Below are 12,590 nucleotides of genomic sequence, written 5' to 3' on the forward strand. Positions count from 1 at the left end.
TGGAAGAAAAATGAGAAAAATGCCTGTGACCGTCCAACAGAGTCCCCGGATAAGTGCATCAATTTCGGTTCTTGGCAGGTCCGGCACACATAATAAAAAAAAAAACTGCTGAGGTCAGCAGCAAAGGGAAGCCACACTTTGTATTCTCACAAATACAGTTTTGGGGATGATAATCATATCTATTAGCAAGGGTGACACCAGCGTGGGCCTGGCAGAAAAATGAGCTCTCCCACATTGCAAAATGAGCAAAGTAGAGATCGATAAATCATAAAATTAGTTGAGACATCATCTATCTTTCGTGGCTTTCCCTTTATTCCTGCCATGGTCCCTTAGGACATTAATTCATTTGTTGCATTCTATCATTGGGAAAACACGTCAAGGTTTAGAGGCTGCTTTTAAGTTAGGGGAGCAGGGGCAATAATATGTGTCATTAATTAGGCAAGATCAGGAGTTTCAATCCAAACTCTGACTTCCATAAATTGAGTTTTAGGACTGCTTCTGTGTCTTGTATTAGTTCATCAAAAAGAAGTGTTATTGAAATATGCCCTGAGAGGGGAGAGAGAGGGGGCCATGTCCTCTGCTCACCCCGAAGAAGCAATAAATTTAGAAACAAACCAGGTGATAAGGCAGATGCAGTCTGAGTTGTCTAAAGATTTGTTCCGTTATCTGCATGTAATTGAAGTAAATGTGGGAATCTGGAGGATACAGAACTTGGAGTATATGTGTGTGTCATCTAGTGGTCATATTCTTGATTCTAAGACATACATTGAGCAGATTATTTTAAGGTTTCTAAAATCATGATGTATTTTTCGTTTGTGATGTGCATTTAATATAGGCTTATTAAATTACATGGAAAGAATCTGGAATCCAGGAAACTCAGGAGTTATTAGGTTGAATGTCTCAGTTATCGATTGCTGCATGTAAACTAGCCCCAAACTTACTGGTTTGAAACTAATTTATTATTGTTGTGATTCTGGAGGTTGGCTAGGTTCAGCTGGCAAACCTTCTGCTCCGTGTGACGTTAGCTAGAGCTGCAGTCATGTGGGAGCTCAACTCGGCTGGAGCATCTAACATGGCTTGCTCACATGGTTGCAAATTGGTGCTAGCTCTTGGCTGGGAGCTCAGCTGAAGTGCCTCAGTTCTCCTCCATGTGTCTTCTCTATGTGACTTGGGCTTTTCCCAGCATGGCGGCTAGTTTTTAATGGGCAGGAAGTAAATGTTGCCAGTTCTCTTAAGGCTTAGAAGGTCTGGCACCTTACTTCCGTCCCATTCAATGCTCATAGCTGCTCATAAGGCAAGCCTAGCCTACAGGAGAGGAAAAACAGGCCCGCTTCTTCACATGAAGAATGTCATCTTTGGAAACTAGGAACCCAATGGACTCTGGTGCAAAATCTAACACAGACCCACTTTTGTTGTGGTCCTTTTGTGAATCAAAATGACTCCTTTTCTTTCTTCTCTGTGCAAGGAAACTGGGCGTGGCTAAGCAAAAAGAAAGTTTTTGCCAGAGGGGAAAGACTGTACTCTGAAGAGAAGAGTGGTCATTGGTTTCCAATACCCAGAATAAAACCCAGACCACTTGCTATGGCCTACAAAGGCCTTTTTGATCTGGACCTCCGTAGCTCCTGCCTAGCCCTCTCCCTCTTGCCACACTGGCCTTCTTCCTGCTCTGTTAGCATGTCTTGTGTACTTCAGGGCCTTTGCACCTACTATTTCTCAGGCTCTAATGATGCATCATCAACAGAACTTGCTCTTCTGGAACTTTCAAAGAGGAAAGACAAAACCTGTCAACAAGTGGGGATAGATGTCAAGAGACAGCATTATGAGGATAAATAACAGTGGGTAAGGGGATGGAGAGTGGGTGACTCACTTTTTAAAAAAGATTTTATTTATTTATTTTAGAGAGAAAGAGTGAGAGAGAGTGCATGCAAATGGTGGGGGGCAGAAGGAGAGGGAGAGAATTTCAAGCAGACTCCCCACTGAACATGGAGACTGTTGCGGGGCTGGATCTCACGACGCTGACATCATGACCTGAGCCAAAACCACTAGTCAGACACTTAACTCACTGAGGCACCCAGGTGCCATGTGGGTGCCTCACTTTTGATAGGGTGATGAGAGAAGGCTCTTGAGCAGGTGGCTGTGAGTAAAGACCTGAATACACTGAGGGATGAGCCATGCAGGTATCTCGTGGCAAATGGGGCAGAGGAAGGAGCTGTTTTGAAGGCTCCAAGGTGGGCAGATATCTGCAGGGCTTAGAAATGGGGGCTATAATCATAAAACATGCAACAATAGGAGTCTTGAAATTAAATATGAAAGTCATGCAGCGGAGGCAGCGATGAGTTCTTCATGGGGGGTTTCCATGATGAGGGGGCTTCTTGAGATAAGTATGCTCAAAGGAAGTATTTGTTGACTTGAATGGAAAGGGCCTGTCCTCCACTTTTGTTCTGCTCTGCCCACTGCCTCTTGGCATTAGGTTTAGTGCTTGGCAAGGCTCTGCCAACTTGATTTCTCTGGAAGAGCAGACTGCTGACGTGAGGGCAAAGTGCCAGTCCTGTCGGTAAGGAAATCTCTGTGTCCCTGTTGACACTTCTACAAAGGCCAGAAGAAGAACTGCAAGTTCCCATTGTGATCTTTTATTTGTGTTTTGTCACCCCCAAGAAGATCCATCTGAGAGTTTTGGGATCTTTCCTTGGATGGACCTGGATTTGAATTCCACCACGGTTTTTACCACTATGGGATTTTCATAAGAGTTGCCCAAACCTGGACTCCACGGGGTCCATGCTGATGATTCTCAGATTTGGGTTATTTATGCCTGGTATTATGTCTCTTTCCTTTCTGTTTTCAAAATTTGTTTTAGTTTTGTACACATAAAGCCTTTACATATTTCCAAACCAAGAATGGTATAAAAAGGTATCCTGGGGCACCTGGGTGGCTTAGTCGGTTGGGTATCTGCCTTCAGCTCGGGTCATGATCCTGTGGTCCTGGGCTGGGTCAGGCTCCCTGCTCAGTGGGGAGTCTGCTTTTCCCTCTCTCTCTGCCCCTCACCCCACTTGTGCTCCCTCTCTCTCTCTCTCTCTCAAATAAATAAATAAATAAAATATTTTTAAAAAAACTCAAAAAAATAAAAATAAAAAGGTATCCTCAGAGCATGGGGGTGCAAGGCAGGGGTGCAGGGTGAGTGTTTGCCCTGGCAGGAGTGGGGCGCTCAGGCACCAATACTATTTACCATTGCCAATACGTAGTGGGAATAGAAAGCAGATGCCCTTGAGTTGCTTCCCCCCCTCATTCCATAAATGCTTATTCATTCATATGCCATTCAGCGTGTCTCATATATCTTTAATAAACCTTTTATTCTGGAATAATTTTCGATTTACACAAAAACTGGAAAGATCTAGCACAGAGAATTCCCACATTTACCCTTCATCCAGTTTCCCCTAAGATTAGCATCTTACGCAGCCATGATACATTTGTCAAAACTAAGGAATCAACATTGATATACTACTACTGAATACTAGGCTGTATAGACTTTATTCACATTTTACCACTAATGTGCCCCCTTCTGCCCCCCTTTTTTGATCCATAATCTAATTTAGGACATCACATTGTGTTTAGTACTGAGTTTTATTTTTGTATTTAAAATTCTCTACAGACAGTGCAGTTTATTGGCTGCATCTGGTGGGGTGGACCACCCCACACTCCTTCTTTCTTGGTATTCTACTCCATTCGTTGCCTCCAAGCATGCCACTTCCATTCCTGTTACTCTCTCCACCCAAGGGGACCATTTTCTGCTGGTTTATCCTTCTATTTCATTTCGCAAATATAAACAATTATATTTACTCGTCTCCTTCCTATATAAAATCCTATACTCTCTTCTGAACCTTGTTCATTTCATTTAAAAACTATAAATTGGAGACCATTCCATATTGGGAGTATTGAGCTCTTCCTTATTCTTTCCTTAAAAATCTGTATGTTTGTTTGTTTATTTATTTATTTATAGAGTGTGAGAGAGCGAGCAAGGAGGAGGGGCAAAGGGGGAGAGAGAGAGAGAATCTCAAGCAGGCTCCACGCTCAGCACAGAGCCCATCATGGGGCTCGATCTCACAACCCTGAGATCATGACCTGAGCCAAAATCAAGAGTCAGATGCTTTACTGACTGAGCCACCCAGGTGCCCCTTCCTTATTCTTTTACTATGATTTTATAGCACTTTTTGGGGTGGATGTACCATGGTTTATACAGACATTTCCCTACTGGTAGACATTTGGGTTGTTTCTGTTTATTGGGCATTACAGTACTGCAAATAATCAGTTGTGGGGAAGAAGGTTTGGCTGGGAGGAAGAAACGTGGTATTCATTTGAAATCCCACAGAGAATGGAACAGAAGTGCCTTTCCTGTGGAAACCCAGGGACCCCTAATGCGAATGGGACTTTCTTTTTTTTTTTTTTTTTAAAGATTTTATTTATTTATTTGACAGAGATAGAGACAGCCAGCGAGAGAGGGAACACAAGCAGGGGGAGTGGGAGAGGAAGAAGCAGCCTCATAGCGGAGGAGCCTGATGCGGGGCTCGATCCCATAACGCCGGGATCACGCCCTGAGCCGAAGGCAGACGCTTAACCGCTGTGCCACCCAGGCACCCCCGAATGGGACTTTCTGACCAGAGTGTCTTTTGCCATGGCCTTGACTGGGAGGCAGACTGCGAAGTTGTATGCTTGGCAGTAAGCGAGGAGCCCTAGAAGCGAGGCATCAAGATCTGTACTTGCACTTGCTCTGCAGCAGTTACCGGGAGAAAAAAATATGCCAGCTCAGGAAATGGACTGTAGTCAATAAGGCCTTCATTGCAAATATTCTCTTGGAATAATTGATGAACTCCCTGCAGACCTTGTGGTCAGGTGCAATTAGAATCTTCTCCCGCAGAGGCCGAGTGCCATTTACCAGGTGGGGGCTATGGCCTACGACAGGAATTAAGGAGGCCCTGGGGACGTCTGGGGACTGAGGCGGGCACAGATGGAGTGGAGGAAACAGCTCGCTGTTGGGGAAAGAGCTGGGTGGTGCAGATGGGCAGACCTGGGTTCGAATCTTCCCTCTGCTGGTTTTTCAGGTTAAGTTACTTTAGCTCTTTTCCTCAGCTGTTAGATGGGGGGCGGTAAGGACTGTTGTGGGGCTTAAGCGAGCTAAAGTGTGTAAAGCATTTACTATCCTGTATATAATAGATGACAGGTAATTTGGGAAGAAGTTTCAACTCCACAGGGTACACACACAGGGCAGTTTTTTTTTTTTTTTTTTTTTTTTATCCTATTATCAACTGTGTGTTAAATCTCTCTACCCCACTGGGTGGCAGGTCCCTTATCTTTCTTATTCCTTTCAGGTATTACAAATCTCTGTCAGGCCCAGCTTAAACCTACCATTTCAGATCCAGTGAAAAGTTCTCTCCCTTCCCAGTGGCAGGGACCTGAAGAAGTGGGGGGTGTTCACCCCTTTATGCCTTCACCTCTCTCCTTGATGTGTTGAGGGGGAGGAGGGAGAAGGAAGCCAGCAGGCATATCCCTTCTGTAACTCGGCAAGGCCATTGCTGTGAGCCGGCATTTCTGATCTCACTCTGGCCGACACCAGGTCTGTTCATAGCTCAAGACTTGCAAATGCTGCCGTGGCTCTGTCCTTGGTGGTGGGCTTGGTTCCAGCTTTACCTGTGCCCCGTCTGCCACTGAGACCCCAAGAGAGGGCCAGCCCTGCCTCCCTTTGGCTCTTTTCTTTTCTTTTAAAGATTTTATTTATTTGACAGAGAGAGAGACAGGAGAGAGTAAACACAAGCACAGGGAGTGGGAGAGGGAGAAGCAGACTCCCCACTGAGCAGGGAGCCCAACGCGGGGCTCGATCCCAGGACCCTGGGATCATGACCTGAGCCAAAGGCAGACGCTTAACGACTGAGCCACCCAGGCACCCCTCTTTTCTTTTTTTTTTTTAATTGAAGTATAATTAACATACAGTATTGTATCAGGGAAATGCAAATTAAAACCACAGTGAGGTATCACCTCATACCTGTCAGAATGCCTAAAATCAAAAACACAAGAAACAAGTGTTGGCGAGGATGTAGAGAAAAAACAACGCTCGTGCGCTGCTGGTGGGAGTGCGTATTGGTGCGGCCACTGTGGAAGACAGTATGCAGGTTTCTCAAAAAGTTAAAAGTAAAATTGTCTTGGGCTCCTTTCATCATCCATGGATCCAAACTCCCTGGATGCCTCCTAGCCTTTCACTGGCTTCCTCCTGTACCATTGAGTCACGGGCATCCCTGAAGAGCTCTGAGGGCACAGGGCTGAGAGGAGGGATGCTCCCTTCATCCTTTTCTTGCATTCTCTGTTTACAGTAAACGTTCCGAGAGTCCTCACTTGGCTTTGCTCTAATGACAGTACTGAAGGGGCTTTGTGGTTCTGTAGCTCAGGGATGGGGATGCTAGGCCCCCTTCTTCTGGCCATCCCCATGCCCAGCTCCAGGGTAGTTGACTGTATGATTTATTGTCCAAACTTGGACACTCCCGAGTGTGAAAGGGAGCAGGGAATTATTAATAGTTATCCCAAGACAACAGGTATAAATCGGGACCATCCTGGGCAGGCATGGGATGTATGATCATACTCTCTAGGAGCAATTTTTCTCAGAGATCTCCTGCCCTGAGCTGGGAGCCAACTACTTGCCACTGTCATCAATTCCAGAACAATTGGAAAATTCGCACTTGATTTCCTGCTACAGCAGCAGTGCTAACCAGGCAGGGCCTGGTGGTGAGGATTAGTGGGAGAGCATATTTAAAGTGCCCAGCCCAGCTGCCAGCACACAATAGGTGTTCCTAGTAGGTTCTCTTGCCTCTGTTCCTCATTCCGTCCCACAGCAGCTCTATCTGACCAGTCTGCTCTGAATTCAAAGCCCAATGATAATAGCTCACATTCATTGAACACTGACTATGTGCCAGGAGCTATGCTAAGTACTTTATATCTTACCATTTTCAAGCCCAACAACCCAAAGGTACGTAAGTATTATCATGTCCATTCTATGGTAAGACAACAGAGGCTCAGAGAGGTTAAGTGCCTCCCCAAGGTCACACAGCACATAAGGTGGCAGAGCTGCTGTAGAAACACCAGGACTCCCTGACTACACAGTTCATGCCTTTAAGCATTCTGTTGCATGAGGAATTGAGAGAATATAAGTGTGGATGGGGCTGAGCCTTTTAATTCCTGAGCAGACAAGCCAGAGTCCCCAGGCCTGTCACCCAATGGAGGGAAGTACAGAAGTTGTCTCCCTGAATTGGAAGTGGAGCCAATGCAAGAATGAGAGATCAAGAGAGTTCTTGGATCTCTTCCCGAGGGGTCTGAGGTGGTGGGAAAGGACCCAACCATATGCAGGAGGATATGGGAACTGAGACTGGGAAACCTGCCGCCACATCATCTGTTTCAGCTCCTCTGGCAGATCTCAGATGATGGAGGGCATTTAGAACACCTGAGTCTACATAGACTGATTCAGTCGATTGTCCCATTTTGTAAGCATTTTGACTTGGGTTCATTGCAGCTTTTTGCTGACATGCCTCGGCTTGGTTATGTTCCCAATCAAATGCTGATTGACATGTTTACATCAAGTTATCTCTAAGTATCCAGCTCTGTGGTGGTCCCTTGGCGGGGAATCTGGACTGTCATGAAGGAGTCATTCCCTAAATATAAGCTCAAGATTGCTTCTATTTATTTATTTACTTACGTTTGCCATGCTTTTGGTGTCCTGGAACTTCGCATGAGGGAGATGTCTTAGTTAGCTAGTTCTGGAATACTGCCACATAACAAACCATGTCATGTCGAACATGAATTTAGCTGGGGCTCTGGGGAGACAGCTGGGGAGGCTCTGCCACACGCATCTGGATTGGCTCATGCAGCTGTAGGTCATCAGGGGCTTACCTGAGCTTGGACGGGCTCAGCTGGGTGGTTCTGCGGCAGGTCGCAGGTCTGTGGGTTGGCTTGAGTCTGCCCAACTCTGTGTGTGTCTCACTGTCTTTGGACTAGGGGGCTAGCCAGGGCTTGGTCCTCTCATGGTGATGGCGGACATGTCCCAACGCACATTCAGCTGCAGAAACCCCTCTATGTCTCCTGCTTGTGGCATGCCTGTCTTCATCCTTTCTCAAGGGGTAGGGAGAAACTACCAAGCACATGGCAACGACAGTGAGGTTAGGGAGGAGAGAAGGACCCAGAGGGAGTAAGAAGAAATTGTCATGAAAGACTCCCGCTGTCTCGATGTTGTTGAGAGAGCTGCCTGCTTCTCTCCCAGTGTCTGTCACGTGTCAGCAGCAGAGGAAGTTGTGCTTCCCTTGAGGAGCTGAGGGATTTTTATTGGATGGATGCCATGAATCTCATGTTTCCCTTTTTGCCATGGCCAGCAGGAAGCCCAGAGTTAGATTTCAGCTCATCTCTACCTTATGGCTCTAGTCACCATTTCTTCCTTTTTTAAAAGATTTTATTTATTTATTTTGAGACAGAGGGAGAGTGAGAGAGTGAGAGAGCACAAGCCAGGGGGAGGAGCGGACTCCCCACCGAACAGGGAGCCCAATGTGGGGCTCAATCACAGGACCCTGAGATCAAGACCTGAGCTGAAGGCAGACACTTAACCAACTGAGCCACCCAGGCGCCCCTGTAATCACCATTTCTGATGCTTACCTGATGTAGCCCACCTATAGCTTCCTTTTATCTTCTAAGACCCACTCACTTGTTTCTTTTACCTTTTTGTATTGTATACGTTTTTGTTAACAGTTACTATTCTTTTCTTGAATGAGGTAGAGTATAAATGAGCACACCTAAGTGCTAGATGAGGGGAACAGATGATCCATTCCACTAATATTTACTGCACCTCTACTGTGTGCCAGACTCTGTACCTGGTAGGGAGGTTATCTGGTTGAGTCTTAGACATTCCCTGCCCTTGAGGAACTCACATGACAGTAGTCTGTAGGAGCGTTTCTCGGTGTCAGCACCATTGACATTTTGGGCTAGATAATTTTTTGGTGTGTGTGGGTGTGTGTATGTGTGCGCGCGTGGTTGTCCTGTGTATTGTGGGATGTTAGTAGGATCATTAGACAACAGTAGTACCTCCCCAGCCCTCGTTAGAACAATGAGAATTCTCTCCATATTTGCCAGGTGTCCCCTGAAGAGCCCAGTGGCTCCTGGTTGAGAAGAACTGGGCTCCCATAAGTACATTTGTAGGAGGTTGGGAGGCCAGGGAAAGTTTGCCAGAAGAGGTGAAGCTGGAGTGGAGGCCTGGAAGCCAGTTGGAGGAGCCAAGAGAAGGGGAAGGAAGAGGTCATTTCTGTTACGGGAGCGCCGGGTGTTGGTGGAGCTTCACAGGCCGGGCAGACGTGGTGAGAGAGGAAGTCAGAGATGCGGATGCAGCCAGGTCCTGAAGGTCGGGTCTTCCTGGCTGTGACACAGACCTTGGACTCATTTGATTCTGTAGGTCAACTTGCAAGATATCTGAAAAGTTACCCTTGTCAAATGTGTAGATTCCTGGGCTGCACTCCAGGAATTTTAGTCCAGTATGATTGGATACGATGAATAATGCTATTATAAACATTGGTGTATATGTTTTTATGTGGATATATGTTTTTAATTCTCTTGGATATGTACATATGGGTGGAGTTGCTGGGTCATATGGTTAACTCTGCGCTTTAACCTTTTGAGGAGATGCTGGCTTTGTTTTCCCAAGTGACCTCACTATTTTAAATTCTCACCAGGCATGCATGACAGTTCAGGTTTCTTCGTATCTTCACCAGCACTTACTGTTGTCCGTATTTTTTATGTCCCTTCTAGTGGGTGGGACATGGTATCTCACTGCAGCTTGGATTTGCATTTCTGTGATGGCTAATGATGTCTAGCCTCTGTTCATGCGCTTATTGGCAAACGGTGTTGTAAAGCTTCTTGGGTTATTTCACTATAGAAGCAGAATTGGGAACTACCTGTCTGTGTTTAGGGAAAGCAGAGGTGCTTGCGAGGTTGTGTAGTTGGGAAAAGCTTGTTGCAGGAAGCTGAGCAGCTTAGAGAGGTTAGATTTGTGGTGGGACCCGCTGAAAGCGTGAGACCCTCTGGAAGTCCCCGCAGGAGGGATTGGAGGGAGAAGAGCAGGAGAGCAGAGAGCCCAGGTCGAAGGCTCCTGCACGGGTGGAGTGGAGAAGTCTAACTGGGGAGAGACGTGGAGAATTGGAACAGACTGGACTCCAGGCCGATTAAGTACTCGGGTGGGGAAATGCAAGAGATGGGAAGGAAGAGTCAGATTTCAAATTTGTTCTATTTCAGTGGCAGAAATGGGGAATCCATTCAGGGGAAGAAAGTGAGGATGGGTCAGATCTGGAATAGGAACAGAGGAGAGGTAGGGACATAAATAGTGTAAGTTCAGGGTGTGTCCCCTTACTTTCTCTGAGTCTCTCCTGGCTCAGAATTTGGAGTGAGAATGCTTTGTTGCTGGATGCATATGAAATTAAGTTTAGTAATGGATACAGCCTTGAAGGCTATATTGACATGTACTTTATTCATACATCTAATTTATTAGCTAGTATTTTTACTTACATTTGGCTTTCTCACTACAAGACTGTCTTATTTGCCTTTATAACCATCTCATGTATTTGTATAACCTCAGTGCCTGTAACTGATCAAGGCCTGATTTAAAATTTCCTTCTCTTCCTGTTCTTAGCAGTTGAGCACTCACTGTGTGCCGGGAGTTGTATCAGTTATGTTCCCTCTGCTTCTAACAACCCTGGAGGTCCCACATCTTTGGTTTGCAGATGAACAAAACCAGCCCTTCCAGAGTTACTTGGCTGTGGGCTGAGTAAATTTATAGGGCAGTGGGGGAAGGGAACGAAAGTTTATTGATTCTATGTTGTATGCCAGAGTATGTAGTTTTTCCTACTTAATCCTCCAATCACCCAGTAAAATGGGCGTAGTTATCCCCATTTTGCAGATAAGGAATCAAATTGCCCAAGACTCCACAGTTAATGAAGTGACAGGGTCTGACTGCAACGCCCCTGGCCCCCCACTGTAGCACATCGCTTCTCCTGATACCTTCAGGCAATGGAAGATGGGATAGTGGAGGGGAAGGGTCTGCAAGATCTGGCAGGTGAAGCTCAAGGTTTGTCGCCTTCGGTACCACCCTCTGCACCTAGATGGCGCTCAAGGCTTGGCTTCCAGGACACACCTGGGACTCCAGCCCACCTCTGGTGAACAGGCTACAGGTTTTATGCAACAATTTATTTTAAGGAAAGGAAGAGACTTAAAAAAAAAAAAATTCCTCTGTTTTGTTTTTGTTTCTGCCTGCAAAAGGAATCTACTGCCTCTGAGCCTGCAGTTCATTTTTGTAGCTACATCAGCCTAATGTGCTGGCACAACCCTGTGTGTGTGTGGGGGCGGCGGGGGGGCGGTGCTGGTGAGGGCCCTGGCAGGGTGAGACCTTTACAGCAAAAAATAAAGTGAAATGGCCCCATCATAGAGAGCCGCCTTCTTGACCCTTTCATCAGAGTTGCCATGGTTTATAGATGTCAGCAAATTCCCCCATCCTGGAAAGCAAGGCGTCTGCCAGTCAGAAGAAAGAATTTTGTCAGAGGTGGAGAGAGTTTCTCTTTTGGAGTCTGACCCCTCATTTTGTGGATCTATAAGATGGATGGTAAGTCATGGGTCTCAACTCCAGTCTTTCAGTGAAATTTTGCTCACTCCATTTGCCTTTTCCATTTTTTCTTTTTCTTTTCTTTTTTTTTTTTTTTTTTTTTAAGTTTAAGCATTAGTTGCCTAGACTGGGATTTGCAAACATGAGTGAAGTGGGTGACAGGTAAAGCATAGGGAGTGGTGAGGACTCTGGCAGGGTGAAGGTGCCTTTCTCTGTTTAATGGGGCAACTGTTACTCAGCCCCACCTATGGGGAGATACCATATTGCTTACTTAAAAATTTTTTTTTGTCCCGATTTTTTAAAAAGTGAGAAATAGGGATTTTTGTATGATATTTCTTAATGTTTAACAGTTCTCAGCAAAATAAAAGAAGGGGGTTGGTGAAAATACTCTTTGTGGTTTCTGGTATAGACAAACTGGAATGGCCTCCTGCCATATCCTTGTGTGCACGTGCGTGCGTGCATGTGTGCGTGTGTGTGTGTGTGTGTGTGTGTAGGAGGATTAGAAGGAGAAGTATGTATATACAGTAACCAGAAACATACCTGGTTAGCCAGGTGGCTGGAAAGAAGGGCTATGTTCACTGGAGGACTAAGCAGATCTCTGGGAGTCTTGGAGGGGTTCGTGGTGGGGGAGTCTTACGTGTTCAGGGTTTTGTCTGGTTTGGGCAGCACCCTGAGGAGGGGAAGACAAGGGTGAGGGATGGTCTGATTGGAGTAGACATTGCGGGGGGAGCTAAAATGGGGCACAGTGCATCAAGTCAGCTCAGAAGGGTTTTGCCTGGTGGGTTGGGGAGGAAAATTGGCTGGGCTTTCAACTCCTGAGAACCATGTTCAAAGAAGACAGAACTGTACGAGAAACTGAGGGTTGTGTCATCTTTACTTTCTATTTTTTTCTTCATGATTATCCTTAAAGCCTAAATGTGGGAAATAT

Source organism: Ursus arctos, unplaced genomic scaffold (assembly GCF_023065955.2).
Source record: "Ursus arctos isolate Adak ecotype North America unplaced genomic scaffold, UrsArc2.0 scaffold_2, whole genome shotgun sequence".
In the NCBI taxonomy this organism is placed as follows: Eukaryota; Metazoa; Chordata; class Mammalia; order Carnivora; family Ursidae; genus Ursus; species Ursus arctos.